This window comes from Balaenoptera acutorostrata, chromosome 2 (assembly GCF_949987535.1).
Source record: "Balaenoptera acutorostrata chromosome 2, mBalAcu1.1, whole genome shotgun sequence".
Taxonomy (NCBI): Eukaryota; Metazoa; Chordata; class Mammalia; order Artiodactyla; family Balaenopteridae; genus Balaenoptera; species Balaenoptera acutorostrata.
Window position 1 is genome coordinate 1,689,586 of NC_080065.1, and position 15,782 is coordinate 1,705,367.

A 15,782-nucleotide genomic window follows, 5' to 3' on the forward strand; every position below is an offset into this window, starting at 1 on the left:
GGCTCTTCAAAAGCCTGCAGTGTTATCCGAGGAACTGGGCTTTAGTTGCAGTCGGAACGCAAGCCCACATTCTCCTGGAGGCAGGGTGACTTCAGACAGGGGGTCCCAGATGGAATGCAAAGCCGAGGGTTTTTCTCAGTGCAGCGCAGACTACGGCAATGTGTCAGACTTGCACGGCACGTTGGATCGGCTAAAATGGTGTTCGTCGACCTGTGGGAGTATTGAGGAAACCAAGTTATCCCAAGAGAAAGTGCAGTGTGTTGCCCTACACTCGGCATACACAGACTGGCTCCGAAGGCCTACGAGCCTGGATGTGGCTTAGCAGGCCCATGGGGGCCTGAGGGTACTCAGTGTCCTTGCAGGGAATAGGGTGCCCACGCCAGGCTCCTAGATGTCCTGCAGAGCGTACTGACGTTAAAATAACGCAGAACAGCGGCTACGGCCTGATGGAAACTGCTGCAGGCCTCCGCTTCTGCATGGCAATTCAGGGCCTTACCTCGAGGCAAGTGCTCTCGCTGAGGGTCCCGTTAGTGCCACAGCATGGGAGGATGCTGACTTTCTCCTCCAGCAGAGTGACTTCAGGTACGAGGTCCTCGAAGAATCCTAAGCAGAGTGTTTTCTCATGGCAGCTCAGACGGGGGCCGTGACGAACACTTCCATGGCAGGTCGCACTGCCTAGAAATGTGGTCCTGAGGCTGCTCCAGGGCTCTGGAAATGTAGCTCTCCTTAAGGAACGTGCAGGGGGTTGCCCATCACTCGGCATGCACAGAGGGCCTCTGAGGGACCTACCTTTGGGCCTCCATGTTGCTCACAGGCCCACAGGGGTCTGGAGGCACTCAGGGATCCTGGAGGGAAAATGTTGCACACCCGAGGGGCCTAAGAGTCCTGGAAAGGGTACTTCCTTTAAAATAGAGCAGAACAGAGGCTTCCCTGGTGGTGCACTGGTTGACAATCTGCCTGCCAATGCAGGGGACACGGGTTCGAGCCCTGGTCTGGGAGGAATCCACATGCCACGGGGCAACTGGGCCCGTGAGCCACAACTACTGAGCCTGCGCCTCTGGAGCCTGTGCTCCGCAACAAGAGAGGCTGAGATACTGAGAGGCCTACGCACCGCGATGAAGAGTGGCCCCCACTTACCGTAACTGGAGAGAGCCCTAGCACAGAAACGAAGACCCAACATAGCAATCAATCAATCCATCAATCAATCTTAAAACAACAATAAAAAATATAAAAAATAAAATAAAATACAGCAGTACAGCGACTAATACCTCATGGAATCAGCTGCATGCCGCCCTTTCTGCGCGGTTACTCAGGGACTTACCTCGAGGTCAGTACTCACGTTGAGTTTCCCTTTAGCTCCAGAGCGAGACACGATGAGCTCCACCCCGGCCATCGAAGCATCCGGCTAGCTAGACAAAACTCATTGTCTTCCCAGAGCCATGCATACAGTGGCCAGTGGCCTGTCAACAGCAGTCAATTTCAAGTAGCTTCAAGGCAGCATGAATGGAGCTTTCAGAATGGGCAAGCAAGGCTAGTTCGATCAGGCCCCCATTTCCGCTTGCACACGCAGCATACATCCCTGTGCTTTCTAACAAGTCCAAAGAGACACAGGTTACCCAGTGGTTACTTCGTTGAATCAACTCCTCGAAGCAGGGTGTTCTGCATCTAGCGAACTGCCTCAACCAAGGAAAGCCCCAGCTAGGCCTCCGGGCCCGTGGCTCTTCAAAAGCCTGCAGTGTTATCTGAGGAACTGGGCTTTAGTTGCAGTCGGAACGCAAGCCCACATTCTCCTGGAGGCAGGGTGACTTCAGACAGGGGGTCCCAGATGGAATACGAAGCCGAGTGTTTTCTCAGTGCAGCGCAGACTAGGGCAATGAGTCAGACTTGCACGGCATGTTGGCCCTGCTAGAACGGTGTTCGTGGACCTGTGGGAATGCTGGGGAAGTCAAGCTGTCCCAAGAAAGAGTGCAGTCTGTTGCCCTACACTCGGCATACACAGAGTGGCTCCGAAGGGCTACGGGCCTGGATGTGGCTTAGCAGGCCCATGGGGGCCTGAGGGTACTCAGTGTCCTTGCAGGGAATAGGGTGCCCACGCCAGGCTCCTAGATGTCCTGCAGAGCGTACTGACGTTAAAATAACGCAGGGCAGTGGCTACGGCCTCATGGAAACTGCTGCACGCCTCCGCTTCTGCATGGCAATTCAGGGCCTTACCGCGAGGCAAGTGCTCTCGCTGAGGGTCCCGTTAGCGCCACAGCATGGGAGGATGCTGACTTTCTCCTCCAGCAGAGTGACTTCAGGTACGAGGTCCTCGAAGTATCCTAAGCAGAGTGTTTTCTCATGGCAGCTCAGACGGGGGCCGTGACGAACACTTCCATGGCAGGTCGCACTGCCTAGAAATGTGGTCCTGAGGCTGCTCCAGGGCTCTGGAAATGTAGCTCTCCTTATGTAACGTGCAAGGTGTTGCCCATCACTCGGCATGCACAGAGGGCCTCTGAGGGACCTACCTTTGGGCCTCCATGTTGCTCACAGGCCCACAGGGGTCTGGAGGCACTCAGGGATCCTGGAGGGGAAATGATGCACACCCGAGGGGCCTAAGAGTCCTGGAAAGGGTACTTCCTTTAAAATAGAGCAGAACAGAGGTTTCCCTGGTGGTGCACTGGTTGACGATCTGCCTGCCAATGCAGGGGACACGGGTTCGAGCTCTGGTCTGGGAGGAATCCACATGCCACGGGGCAACTGGGCCCGTGAGCCACAACTACTGAGCCTGCGCCTCTGGAGCCTGTGCTCCGCAACAAGAGAGGCTGAGATACTGAGAGGCCTACGCACCGCGATGAAGAGTGGCCCCCACTTACCGTAACTGGAGAGAGCTCTAGCACAGAAACGAAGACCCAATATAGCAATCAATCAATCAATCCATCAATCAATCTTAAAACAACAATAAAAAATATAAAAACTAAAATAAAATACAGCAGAACAGCGACTAATACCTCATGGAAACAGCTGCATGCCGCCCTTTCTGCGCGGTTACTCAGGGACTTACCTCGAGGTCAGTACTCACGTTGAGTTTCCCTTTAGCTCCAGAGCGTGGCACGATGAGCTCCACCCCGGCCATCGAAGCATCCGGCTAGCTAGACAAAACTCATTGTCTTCCCAGAGCCATGTATACAGTGGCCAGTGGCCTGTCAACAGCAGTCAATTTCAAGTAGCTTCAAGGCAGCATGAATGGAGCTTTCAGAATGGGAAAGGAAGGCTAGTTCCATCAGGCCCCCATTTCCGCTTGCACACGCAGCATACATCCCTGTGCTTTCTAACAAGTCCAAAGAGACACAGGTTACCCAGTGGTTACTTCGTTGAATCAACTCCTCGAAGCAGGGTGTTCTGCATCTAGCGAACTGCCTCAACCAAGGAAAGCCCCAGCTAGGCCTCCGGGCCCGTGGCTCTTCAAAAGCCTGCAGTGTTATCCGAGGAACTGGGCTTTAGTTGCAGTCGGAACGCAAGCCCACATTCTCCTGGAGGCAGGGTGACTTCAGACAGGGGGTCCCAGATGGAATACGAAGCCGAGTGTTTTCTCAGTGCAGCGCAGACTAGGGCAATGAGTCAGACTTGCACGGCACGTTGGCCCTGCTAGAACGGTGTTCGTGGACCTGTGGGAATGCTGGAGAAGTCAAGCTGTCCCAAGAAAGAGTGCAGTCTGTTGCCCTACACTCGGCATACACAGAGTGGCTCCGAAGGGCTACGGGCCTGGATGTGGCTTAGCAGGCCCATGGGGGCCTGAGGGTACTCAGTGTCCTTGCAGGGAATAGGGTGCCCACGCCAGGCTCCTAGAGGTCCTGCAGAGCGTACTGACGTTAAAATAATGCAGAGCAGTGGCTACGGCCTCATGGAAACTGCTGCACGCCTCCGCTTCTGCATGGCAATTCAGGGCCTTACCGCGAGGCAAGTGCTCTCGCTGAGGGTCCCGTTAGCGCCACAGCATGGGAGGATGCTGACTTTCTCCTCCAGCAGAGTGACTTCAGGTACGAGGTCCTCGAAGAATTCTAAGCAGAGTGTCTTCTCACGGCAGCTCAGACGGGGGCCGTGACGAACACTTCCATGGCAGGTCGCACTGCCTAGAAATGTGGTCCTGAGGCTGCTCCAGGGCTCTGGAAATGTAGCTCTCCTTAAGGAACGTGCAGGGTGTTGCCCATCACTCGGCATGCACAGAGGGCCTCTGAGGGACCTACCTTTGGGCCTCCATGTTGCTCACAGGCCCACAGGGGTCTGGAGGCACTCAGGGATCCTGGAGGGAAAATGATGCACACCCGAGGGGCCTAAGAGTCCTGGAAAGGGTACTTCCTTTAAAATAGAGCAGAACAGAGGCTTCCCTGGTGGTGCACTGGTTGACAATCTGCCTGCCAATGCAGGGGACACGGGTTCGAGCTCTGGTCTGGGAGGAATCCACATGCCACGGGGCAACTGGGCCCGTGAGCCACAACTACTGAGCCTGCGCCTCTGGAGCCTGTGCTCCGCAACAAGAGAGGCTGAGATACTGAGAGGCCTACGCACCGCGATGAAGAGTGGCCCCCACTTACCGTAACTGGAGAGAGCCCTAGCACAGAAACGAAGACCCAATATAGCAATCAATCAATCAATCCATCAATCAATCTTAAAACAACAATAAAAAATATAAAAACTAAAATAAAATACAGCAGAACAGCGACTAATACCTCATGGAAACAGCTGCATGCCGCCCTTTCTGCGCGGTTACTCAGGGACTTACCTCGAGGTCAGTACTCACGTTGAGTTTCCCTTTAGCTCCAGAGCGTGGCAGGATGAGCTCCACCCCGGCCATCGAAGCATCCGGCTAGCTAGACAAAACTCACTCTCTTCCCAGAGCCATGCATACAGTGGCTAGTGGCCTGTCAACAGCAGTCAATTTCAAGTAGCTTCAAGGCAGCATGAATGGAGCTTTCAGAATGGGAAAGCAAGGCTAGTTCCATCAGGCCCCCATTTCCGCTTGCACACGCAGCATACATCCCTGTGCTTTCTAACAAGTCCAAAGAGACACAGGTTACCCAGTGGTTACTTCGTTGAATCAACTCCTCGAAGCAGGGTGTTCTGCATCTAGCGAACTGCCTCAACCAAGGAAAGCCCCAGCTAGGCCTCCGGGCCCGTGGCTCTTCAAAAGCCTGCAGTGTTATCCGAGGAACTGGGCTTTAGTTGCAGTCGGAACGCAAGCCCACATTCTCCTGGAGGCAGGGTGACTTCAGACAGGGGGTCCCAGATGGAATACGAAGCCGAGTGTTTTCTCAGTGCAGCGCAGACTAGGGCAATGAGTCAGACTTGCACGGCACGTTGGCCCTGCTAGAACGGTGTTCGTGGACCTGTGGGAATGCTGGAGAAGTCAAGCTGTCCCAAGAAAGAGTGCAGTCTGTTGCCCTACACTCGGCATACACAGAGTGGCTCCGAAGGGCTACGGGCCTGGATGTGGCTTAGCAGGCCCATGGGGGCCTGAGGGTACTCAGTGTCCTTGCAGGGAATAGGGTGCCCACGCCAGGCTCCTAGATGTCCTGCAGAGCGTACTGACGTTAAAATAATGCAGAGCAGTGGCTACGGCCTCATGGAAACTGCTGCACGCCTCCGCTTCTGCATGGCAATTCAGGGCCTTACCGCGAGGCAAGTGCTCTCGCTGAGGGTCCCGTTAGCGCCACAGCATGGGAGGATGCTGACTTTCTCCTCCAGCAGAGTGACTTCAGGTACGAGGTCCTCGAAGAATTCTAAGCAGAGTGTTTTCTCACGGCAGCTCAGACGGGGGCCGTGACGAACACTTCCATGGCAGGTCGCACTGCCTAGAAATGTGGTCCTGAGGCTGCTCCAGGGCTCTGGAAATGTAGCTCTCCTTAAGGAACGTGCAGGGTGTTGCCCATCACTCGGCATGCACAGAGGGCCTCTGAGGGACCTACCTTTGGGCCTCCATGTTGCTCACAGGCCCACAGGGGTCTGGAGGCACTCAGGGATCCTGGAGGGAAAATGATGCACACCCGAGGGGCCTAAGAGTCCTGGAAAGGGTACTTCCTTTAAAATAGAGCAGAACAGAGGCTTCCCTGGTGGTGCACTGGTTGACAATCTGCCTGCCAATGCAGGGGACACGGGTTCGAGCTCTGGTCTGGGAGGAATCCACATGCCACGGGGCAACTGGGCCCGTGAGCCACAACTACTGAGCCTGCGCCTCTGGAGCCTGTGCTCCACAACAAGAGAGGCTGAGATACTGAGAGGCCTACGCACCGCGATGAAGAGTGGCCCCCACTTACCGTAACTGGAGAGAGCCCTAGCACAGAAACAAAGACCCAATATAGCAATCAATCAATCAATCCATCAATCAATCTTAAAACAACAATAAAAAATATAAAAAATAAAATAAAATACAGCAGAACAGCGACTAATACCTCATGGAAACAGCTGCATGCCGCCCTTTCTGCGCGGTTACTCAGGGACTTACCTCGAGGTCAGTACTCACGTTGAGTTTCCCTTTAGCTCCAGAGCGTGGCAGGATGAGCTCCACCCCGGCCATCGAAGCATCCGGCTAGCTAGACAAAACTCACTCTCTTCCCAGAGCCATGCATACAGTGGCTAGTGGCCTGTCAACAGCAGTCAATTTCAAGTAGCTTCAAGGCAGCATGAATGGAGCTTTCAGAATGGGAAAGCAAGGCTAGTTCCATCAGGCCCCCATTTCCGCTTGCACACGCAGCATACATCCCTGTGCTTTCTAACAAGTCCAAAGAGACACAGGTTACCCAGTGGTTACTTCGTTGAATCAACTCCTCGAAGCAGGGTGTTCTGCATCTAGCGAACTGCCTCAACCAAGGAAAGCCCCAGCTAGGCCTCCGGGCCCGTGGCTCTTCAAAAGCCTGCAGTGTTATCCGAGGAACTGGGCTTTAGTTGCAGTCGGAACGCAAGCCCACATTCTCCTGGAGGCAGGGTGACTTCAGACAGGGGGTCCCAGATGGAATACGAAGCCGAGTGTTTTCTCAGTGCAGCGCAGACTAGGGCAATGAGTCAGACTTGCACGGCACGTTGGCCCTGCTAGAACGGTGTTCGTGGACCTGTGGGAATGCTGGAGAAGTCAAGCTGTCCCAAGAAAGAGTGCAGTCTGTTGCCCTACACTCGGCATACACAGAGTGGCTCCGAAGGGCTACGGGCCTGGATGTGGCTTAGCAGGCCCATGGGGGCCTGAGGGTACTCAGTGTCCTTGCAGGGAATAGGGTGCCCACGCCAGGCTCCTAGATGTCCTGCAGAGCGTACTGACGTTAAAATAATGCAGAGCAGTGGCTACGGCCTCATGGAAACTGCTGCACGCCTCCGCTTCTGCATGGCAATTCAGGGCCTTACCGCGAGGCAAGTGCTCTCGCTGAGGGTCCCGTTAGCGCCACAGCATGGGAGGATGCTGACTTTCTCCTCCAGCAGAGTGACTTCAGGTACGAGGTCCTCGAAGAATTCTAAGCAGAGTGTTTTCTCACGGCAGCTCAGACGGGGGCCGTGACGAACACTTCCATGGCAGGTCGCACTGCCTAGAAATGTGGTCCTGAGGCTGCTCCAGGGCTCTGGAAATGTAGCTCTCCTTAAGGAACGTGCAGGGTGTTGCCCATCACTCGGCATGCACAGAGGGCCTCTGAGGGACCTACCTTTGGGCCTCCATGTTGCTCACAGGCCCACAGGGGTCTGGAGGCACTCAGGGATCCTGGAGGGAAAATGATGCACACCCGAGGGGCCTAAGAGTCCTGGAAAGGGTACTTCCTTTAAAATAGAGCAGAACAGAGGCTTCCCTGGTGGTGCACTGGTTGACAATCTGCCTGCCAATGCAGGGGACACGGGTTCGAGCTCTGGTCTGGGAGGAATCCACATGCCACGGGGCAACTGGGCTCGTGAGCCACAACTACTGAGCCTGCGCCTCTGGAGCCTGTGCTCCACAACAAGAGAGGCTGAGATACGGAGAGGCCTACGCACCGCGATGAAGAGTGGCCCCCACTTACCGTAACTGGAGAGAGCCCTAGCACAGAAACAAAGACCCAATATAGCAATCAATCAATCAATCCATCAATCAATCTTAAAACAACAATAAAAAATATAAAAAATAAAATAAAATACAGCAGAACAGCGACTAATACCTCATGGAAACAGCTGCATGCCGCCCTTTCTGCGCGGTTACTCAGGGACTTACCTCGAGGTCAGTACTCACGTTGAGTTTCCCTTTAGCTCCAGAGCGTGGCAGGATGAGCTCCACCCCGGCCATCGAAGCATCCGGCTAGCTAGACAAAACTCACTCTCTTCCCAGAGCCATGCATACAGTGGCTAGTGGCCTGTCAACAGCAGTCAATTTCAAGTAGCTTCAAGGCAGCATGAATGGAGCTTTCAGAATGGGAAAGCAAGGCTAGTTCCATCAGGCCCCCATTTCCGCTTGCACACGCAGCATACATCCCTGTGCTTTCTAACAAGTCCAAAGAGACACAGGTTACCCAGTGGTTACTTCGTTGAATCAACTCCTCGAAGCAGGGTGTTCTGCATCTAGCGAACTGCCTCAACCAAGGAAAGCCCCAGCTAGGCCTCCGGGCCCGTGGCTCTTCAAAAGCCTGCAGTGTTATCCGAGGAACTGGGCTTTAGTTGCAGTCGGAACGCAAGCCCACATTCTCCTGGAGGCAGGGTGACTTCAGACAGGGGGTCCCAGATGGAATACGAAGCCGAGTGTTTTCTCAGTGCAGCGCAGACTAGGGCAATGAGTCAGACTTGCACGGCATGTTGGCCCTGCTAGAACGGTGTTCGTGGACCTGTGGGAATGCTGGAGAAGTCAAGCTGTCCCAAGAAAGAGTGCAGTCTGTTGCCCTACACTCGGCATACACAGAGTGGCTCCGAAGGGCTACGGGCCTGGATGTGGCTTAGCAGGCCCATGGGGGCCTGAGGGTACTCAGTGTCCTTGAAGGGAATAGGGTGCCCACGCCAGGCTCCTAGATGTCCTGCAGAGCGTACTGACGTTAAAATAATGCAGGGCAGTGGCTACGGCCTCATGGAAACTGCTGCACGCCTCCGCTTCTGCATGGCAATTCAGGGCCTTACCGCGAGGCAAGTGCTCTCGCTGAGGGTCCCGTTAGCGCCACAGCATGGGAGGATGCTGACTTTCTCCTCCAGCAGAGTGACTTCAGGTACGAGGTCCTCGAAGAATTCTAAGCAGAGTGTTTTCTCACGGCAGCTCAGACGGGGGCCGTGACGAACACTTCCATGGCAGGTCGCACTGCCTACAAATGTGGTCCTGAGGCTGCTCCAGGGCTCTGGAAATGTAGCTCTCCTTAAGGAACGTGCAGGGTGTTGCCCATCACTCGGCATGCACAGAGGGCCTCTGAGGGACCTACCTTTGGGCCTCCATGTTGCTCACAGGCCCACAGGGGTCTGGAGGCACTCAGGGATCCTGGAGGGAAAATGATGCACACCCGAGGGGCCTAAGAGTCCTGGAAAGGGTACTTCCTTTAAAATAGAGCAGAACAGAGGCTTCCCTGGTGGTGCACTGGTTGACAATCTGCCTGCCAATGCAGGGGACACGGGTTCGAGCTCTGGTCTGGGAGGAATCCACATGCCACGGGGCAACTGGGCCCGTGAGCCACAACTACTGAGCCTGCGCCTCTGGAGCCTGTGCTCCGCAACAAGAGAGGCTGAGATACTGAGAGGCCTACGCACCGCGATGAAGAGTGGCCCCCACTTACCGTAACTGGAGAGAGCCCTAGCACAGAAACAAAGACCCAATATAGCAATCAATCAATCAATCCATCAATCAATCTTAAAACAACAATAAAAAATATAAAAACTAAAATAAAATACAGCAGAACAGCGACTAATACCTCATGGAAACAGCTGCATGCCGCCCTTTCTGCGCGGTTACTCAGGGACTTACCTCGAGGTCAGTACTCACGTTGAGTTTCCCTTTAGCTCCAGAGCGTGGCACGATGAGCTCCACCCCGGCCATCGAAGCATCCGGCTAGCTAGACAAAACTCATTGTCTTCCCAGAGCCATGTATACAGTGGCCAGTGGCCTGTCAACAGCAGTCAATTTCAAGTAGCTTCAAGGCAGCATGAATGGAGCTTTCAGAATGGGAAAGCAAGGCTAGTTCCATCAGGCCCCCATTTCCGCTTGCACACGCAGCATACATCCCTGTGCTTTCTAACAAGTCCAAAGAGACACAGGTTACCCAGTGGTTACTTCGTTGAATCAACTCCTCGAAGCAGGGTGTTCTGCATCTAGCGAACTGCCTCAACCAAGGAAAGCCCCAGCTAGGCCTCCGGGCCCGTGGCTCTTCAAAAGCCTGCAGTGTTATCCGAGGAACTGGGCTTTAGTTGCAGTCGGAACGCAAGCCCACATTCTCCTGGAGGCAGGGTGACTTCAGACAGGGGGTCCCAGATGGAATACGAAGCCGAGTGTTTTCTCAGTGCAGCGCAGACTAGGGCAATGAGTCAGACTTGCACGGCACGTTGGCCCTGCTAGAACGGTGTTCGTGGACCTGTGGGAATGCTGGAGAAGTCAAGCTGTCCCAAGAAAGAGTGCAGTCTGTTGCCCTACACTCGGCATACACAGAGTGGCTCCGAAGGGCTACGGGCCTGGATGTGGCTTAGCAGGCCCATGGGGGCCTGAGGGTACTCAGTGTCCTTGCAGGGAATAGGGTGCCCACGCCAGGCTCCTAGAGGTCCTGCAGAGCGTACTGACGTTAAAATAATGCAGAGCAGTGGCTACGGCCTCATGGAAACTGCTGCACGCCTCCGCTTCTGCATGGCAATTCAGGGCCTTACCGCGAGGCAAGTGCTCTCGCTGAGGGTCCCGTTAGCGCCACAGCATGGGAGGATGCTGACTTTCTCCTCCAGCAGAGTGACTTCAGGTACGAGGTCCTCGAAGAATTCTAAGCAGAGTGTCTTCTCACGGCAGCTCAGACGGGGGCCGTGACGAACACTTCCATGGCAGGTCGCACTGCCTAGAAATGTGGTCCTGAGGCTGCTCCAGGGCTCTGGAAATGTAGCTCTCCTTAAGGAACGTGCAGGGTGTTGCCCATCACTCGGCATGCACAGAGGGCCTCTGAGGGACCTACCTTTGGGCCTCCATGTTGCTCACAGGCCCACAGGGGTCTGGAGGCACTCAGGGATCCTGGAGGGAAAATGATGCACACCCGAGGGGCCTAAGAGTCCTGGAAAGGGTACTTCCTTTAAAATAGAGCAGAACAGAGGCTTCCCTGGTGGTGCACTGGTTGACAATCTGCCTGCCAATGCAGGGGACACGGGTTCGAGCTCTGGTCTGGGAGGAATCCACATGCCACGGGGCAACTGGGCCCGTGAGCCACAACTACTGAGCCTGCGCCTCTGGAGCCTGTGCTCCGCAACAAGAGAGGCTGAGATACTGAGAGGCCTACGCACCGCGATGAAGAGTGGCCCCCACTTACCGTAACTGGAGAGAGCCCTAGCACAGAAACGAAGACCCAATATAGCAATCAATCAATCAATCCATCAATCAATCTTAAAACAACAATAAAAAATATAAAAACTAAAATAAAATACAGCAGAACAGCGACTAATACCTCATGGAAACAGCTGCATGCCGCCCTTTCTGCGCGGTTACTCAGGGACTTACCTCGAGGTCAGTACTCACGTTGAGTTTCCCTTTAGCTCCAGAGCGTGGCAGGATGAGCTCCACCCCGGCCATCGAAGCATCCGGCTAGCTAGACAAAACTCACTCTCTTCCCAGAGCCATGCATACAGTGGCTAGTGGCCTGTCAACAGCAGTCAATTTCAAGTAGCTTCAAGGCAGCATGAATGGAGCTTTCAGAATGGGAAAGCAAGGCTAGTTCCATCAGGCCCCCATTTCCGCTTGCACACGCAGCATACATCCCTGTGCTTTCTAACAAGTCCAAAGAGACACAGGTTACCCAGTGGTTACTTCGTTGAATCAACTCCTCGAAGCAGGGTGTTCTGCATCTAGCGAACTGCCTCAACCAAGGAAAGCCCCAGCTAGGCCTCCGGGCCCGTGGCTCTTCAAAAGCCTGCAGTGTTATCCGAGGAACTGGGCTTTAGTTGCAGTCGGAACGCAAGCCCACATTCTCCTGGAGGCAGGGTGACTTCAGACAGGGGGTCCCAGATGGAATACGAAGCCGAGTGTTTTCTCAGTGCAGCGCAGACTAGGGCAATGAGTCAGACTTGCACGGCACGTTGGCCCTGCTAGAACGGTGTTCGTGGACCTGTGGGAATGCTGGAGAAGTCAAGCTGTCCCAAGAAAGAGTGCAGTCTGTTGCCCTACACTCGGCATACACAGAGTGGCTCCGAAGGGCTACGGGCCTGGATGTGGCTTAGCAGGCCCATGGGGGCCTGAGGGTACTCAGTGTCCTTGCAGGGAATAGGGTGCCCACGCCAGGCTCCTAGATGTCCTGCAGAGCGTACTGACGTTAAAATAATGCAGAGCAGTGGCTACGGCCTCATGGAAACTGCTGCACGCCTCCGCTTCTGCATGGCAATTCAGGGCCTTACCGCGAGGCAAGTGCTCTCGCTGAGGGTCCCGTTAGCGCCACAGCATGGGAGGATGCTGACTTTCTCCTCCAGCAGAGTGACTTCAGGTACGAGGTCCTCGAAGAATTCTAAGCAGAGTGTTTTCTCACGGCAGCTCAGACGGGGGCCGTGACGAACACTTCCATGGCAGGTCGCACTGCCTAGAAATGTGGTCCTGAGGCTGCTCCAGGGCTCTGGAAATGTAGCTCTCCTTAAGGAACGTGCAGGGTGTTGCCCATCACTCGGCATGCACAGAGGGCCTCTGAGGGACCTACCTTTGGGCCTCCATGTTGCTCACAGGCCCACAGGGGTCTGGAGGCACTCAGGGATCCTGGAGGGAAAATGATGCACACCCGAGGGGCCTAAGAGTCCTGGAAAGGGTACTTCCTTTAAAATAGAGCAGAACAGAGGCTTCCCTGGTGGTGCACTGGTTGACAATCTGCCTGCCAATGCAGGGGACACGGGTTCGAGCTCTGGTCTGGGAGGAATCCACATGCCACGGGGCAACTGGGCCCGTGAGCCACAACTACTGAGCCTGCGCCTCTGGAGCCTGTGCTCCACAACAAGAGAGGCTGAGATACTGAGAGGCCTACGCACCGCGATGAAGAGTGGCCCCCACTTACCGTAACTGGAGAGAGCCCTAGCACAGAAACAAAGACCCAATATAGCAATCAATCAATCAATCCATCAATCAATCTTAAAACAACAATAAAAAATATAAAAAATAAAATAAAATACAGCAGAACAGCGACTAATACCTCATGGAAACAGCTGCATGCCGCCCTTTCTGCGCGGTTACTCAGGGACTTACCTCGAGGTCAGTACTCACGTTGAGTTTCCCTTTAGCTCCAGAGCGTGGCAGGATGAGCTCCACCCCGGCCATCGAAGCATCCGGCTAGCTAGACAAAACTCACTCTCTTCCCAGAGCCATGCATACAGTGGCTAGTGGCCTGTCAACAGCAGTCAATTTCAAGTAGCTTCAAGGCAGCATGAATGGAGCTTTCAGAATGGGAAAGCAAGGCTAGTTCCATCAGGCCCCCATTTCCGCTTGCACACGCAGCATACATCCCTGTGCTTTCTAACAAGTCCAAAGAGACACAGGTTACCCAGTGGTTACTTCGTTGAATCAACTCCTCGAAGCAGGGTGTTCTGCATCTAGCGAACTGCCTCAACCAAGGAAAGCCCCAGCTAGGCCTCCGGGCCCGTGGCTCTTCAAAAGCCTGCAGTGTTATCCGAGGAACTGGGCTTTAGTTGCAGTCGGAACGCAAGCCCACATTCTCCTGGAGGCAGGGTGACTTCAGACAGGGGGTCCCAGATGGAATACGAAGCCGAGTGTTTTCTCAGTGCAGCGCAGACTAGGGCAATGAGTCAGACTTGCACGGCACGTTGGCCCTGCTAGAACGGTGTTCGTGGACCTGTGGGAATGCTGGAGAAGTCAAGCTGTCCCAAGAAAGAGTGCAGTCTGTTGCCCTACACTCGGCATACACAGAGTGGCTCCGAAGGGCTACGGGCCTGGATGTGGCTTAGCAGGCCCATGGGGGCCTGAGGGTACTCAGTGTCCTTGCAGGGAATAGGGTGCCCACGCCAGGCTCCTAGATGTCCTGCAGAGCGTACTGACGTTAAAATAATGCAGAGCAGTGGCTACGGCCTCATGGAAACTGCTGCACGCCTCCGCTTCTGCATGGCAATTCAGGGCCTTACCGCGAGGCAAGTGCTCTCGCTGAGGGTCCCGTTAGCGCCACAGCATGGGAGGATGCTGACTTTCTCCTCCAGCAGAGTGACTTCAGGTACGAGGTCCTCGAAGAATTCTAAGCAGAGTGTTTTCTCACGGCAGCTCAGACGGGGGCCGTGACGAACACTTCCATGGCAGGTCGCACTGCCTAGAAATGTGGTCCTGAGGCTGCTCCAGGGCTCTGGAAATGTAGCTCTCCTTAAGGAACGTGCAGGGTGTTGCCCATCACTCGGCATGCACAGAGGGCCTCTGAGGGACCTACCTTTGGGCCTCCATGTTGCTCACAGGCCCACAGGGGTCTGGAGGCACTCAGGGATCCTGGAGGGAAAATGATGCACACCCGAGGGGCCTAAGAGTCCTGGAAAGGGTACTTCCTTTAAAATAGAGCAGAACAGAGGCTTCCCTGGTGGTGCACTGGTTGACAATCTGCCTGCCAATGCAGGGGACACGGGTTCGAGCTCTGGTCTGGGAGGAATCCACATGCCACGGGGCAACTGGGCTCGTGAGCCACAACTACTGAGCCTGCGCCTCTGGAGCCTGTGCTCCACAACAAGAGAGGCTGAGATACGGAGAGGCCTACGCACCGCGATGAAGAGTGGCCCCCACTTACCGTAACTGGAGAGAGCCCTAGCACAGAAACAAAGACCCAATATAGCAATCAATCAATCAATCCATCAATCAATCTTAAAACAACAATAAAAAATATAAAAAATAAAATAAAATACAGCAGAACAGCGACTAATACCTCATGGAAACAGCTGCATGCCGCCCTTTCTGCGCGGTTACTCAGGGACTTACCTCGAGGTCAGTACTCACGTTGAGTTTCCCTTTAGCTCCAGAGCGTGGCAGGATGAGCTCCACCCCGGCCATCGAAGCATCCGGCTAGCTAGACAAAACTCACTCTCTTCCCAGAGCCATGCATACAGTGGCTAGTGGCCTGTCAACAGCAGTCAATTTCAAGTAGCTTCAAGGCAGCATGAATGGAGCTTTCAGAATGGGAAAGCAAGGCTAGTTCCATCAGGCCCCCATTTCCGCTTGCACACGCAGCATACATCCCTGTGCTTTCTAACAAGTCCAAAGAGACACAGGTTACCCAGTGGTTACTTCGTTGAATCAACTCCTCGAAGCAGGGTGTTCTGCATCTAGCGAACTGCCTCAACCAAGGAAAGCCCCAGCTAGGCCTCCGGGCCCGTGGCTCTTCAAAAGCCTGCAGTGTTATCCGAGGAACTGGGCTTTAGTTGCAGTCGGAACGCAAGCCCACATTCTCCTGGAGGCAGGGTGACTTCAGACAGGGGGTCCCAGATGGAATACGAAGCCGAGTGTTTTCTCAGTGCAGCGCAGACTAGGGCAATGAGTCAGACTTGCACGGCATGTTGGCCCTGCTAGAACGGTGTTCGTGGACCTGTGGGAATGCTGGAGAAGTCAAGCTGTCCCAAGAAAGAGTGCAGTCTGTTGCCCTACACTCGGCATACACAGAGTGGCTCCGAAGGGCTACGGGCCTGGATGT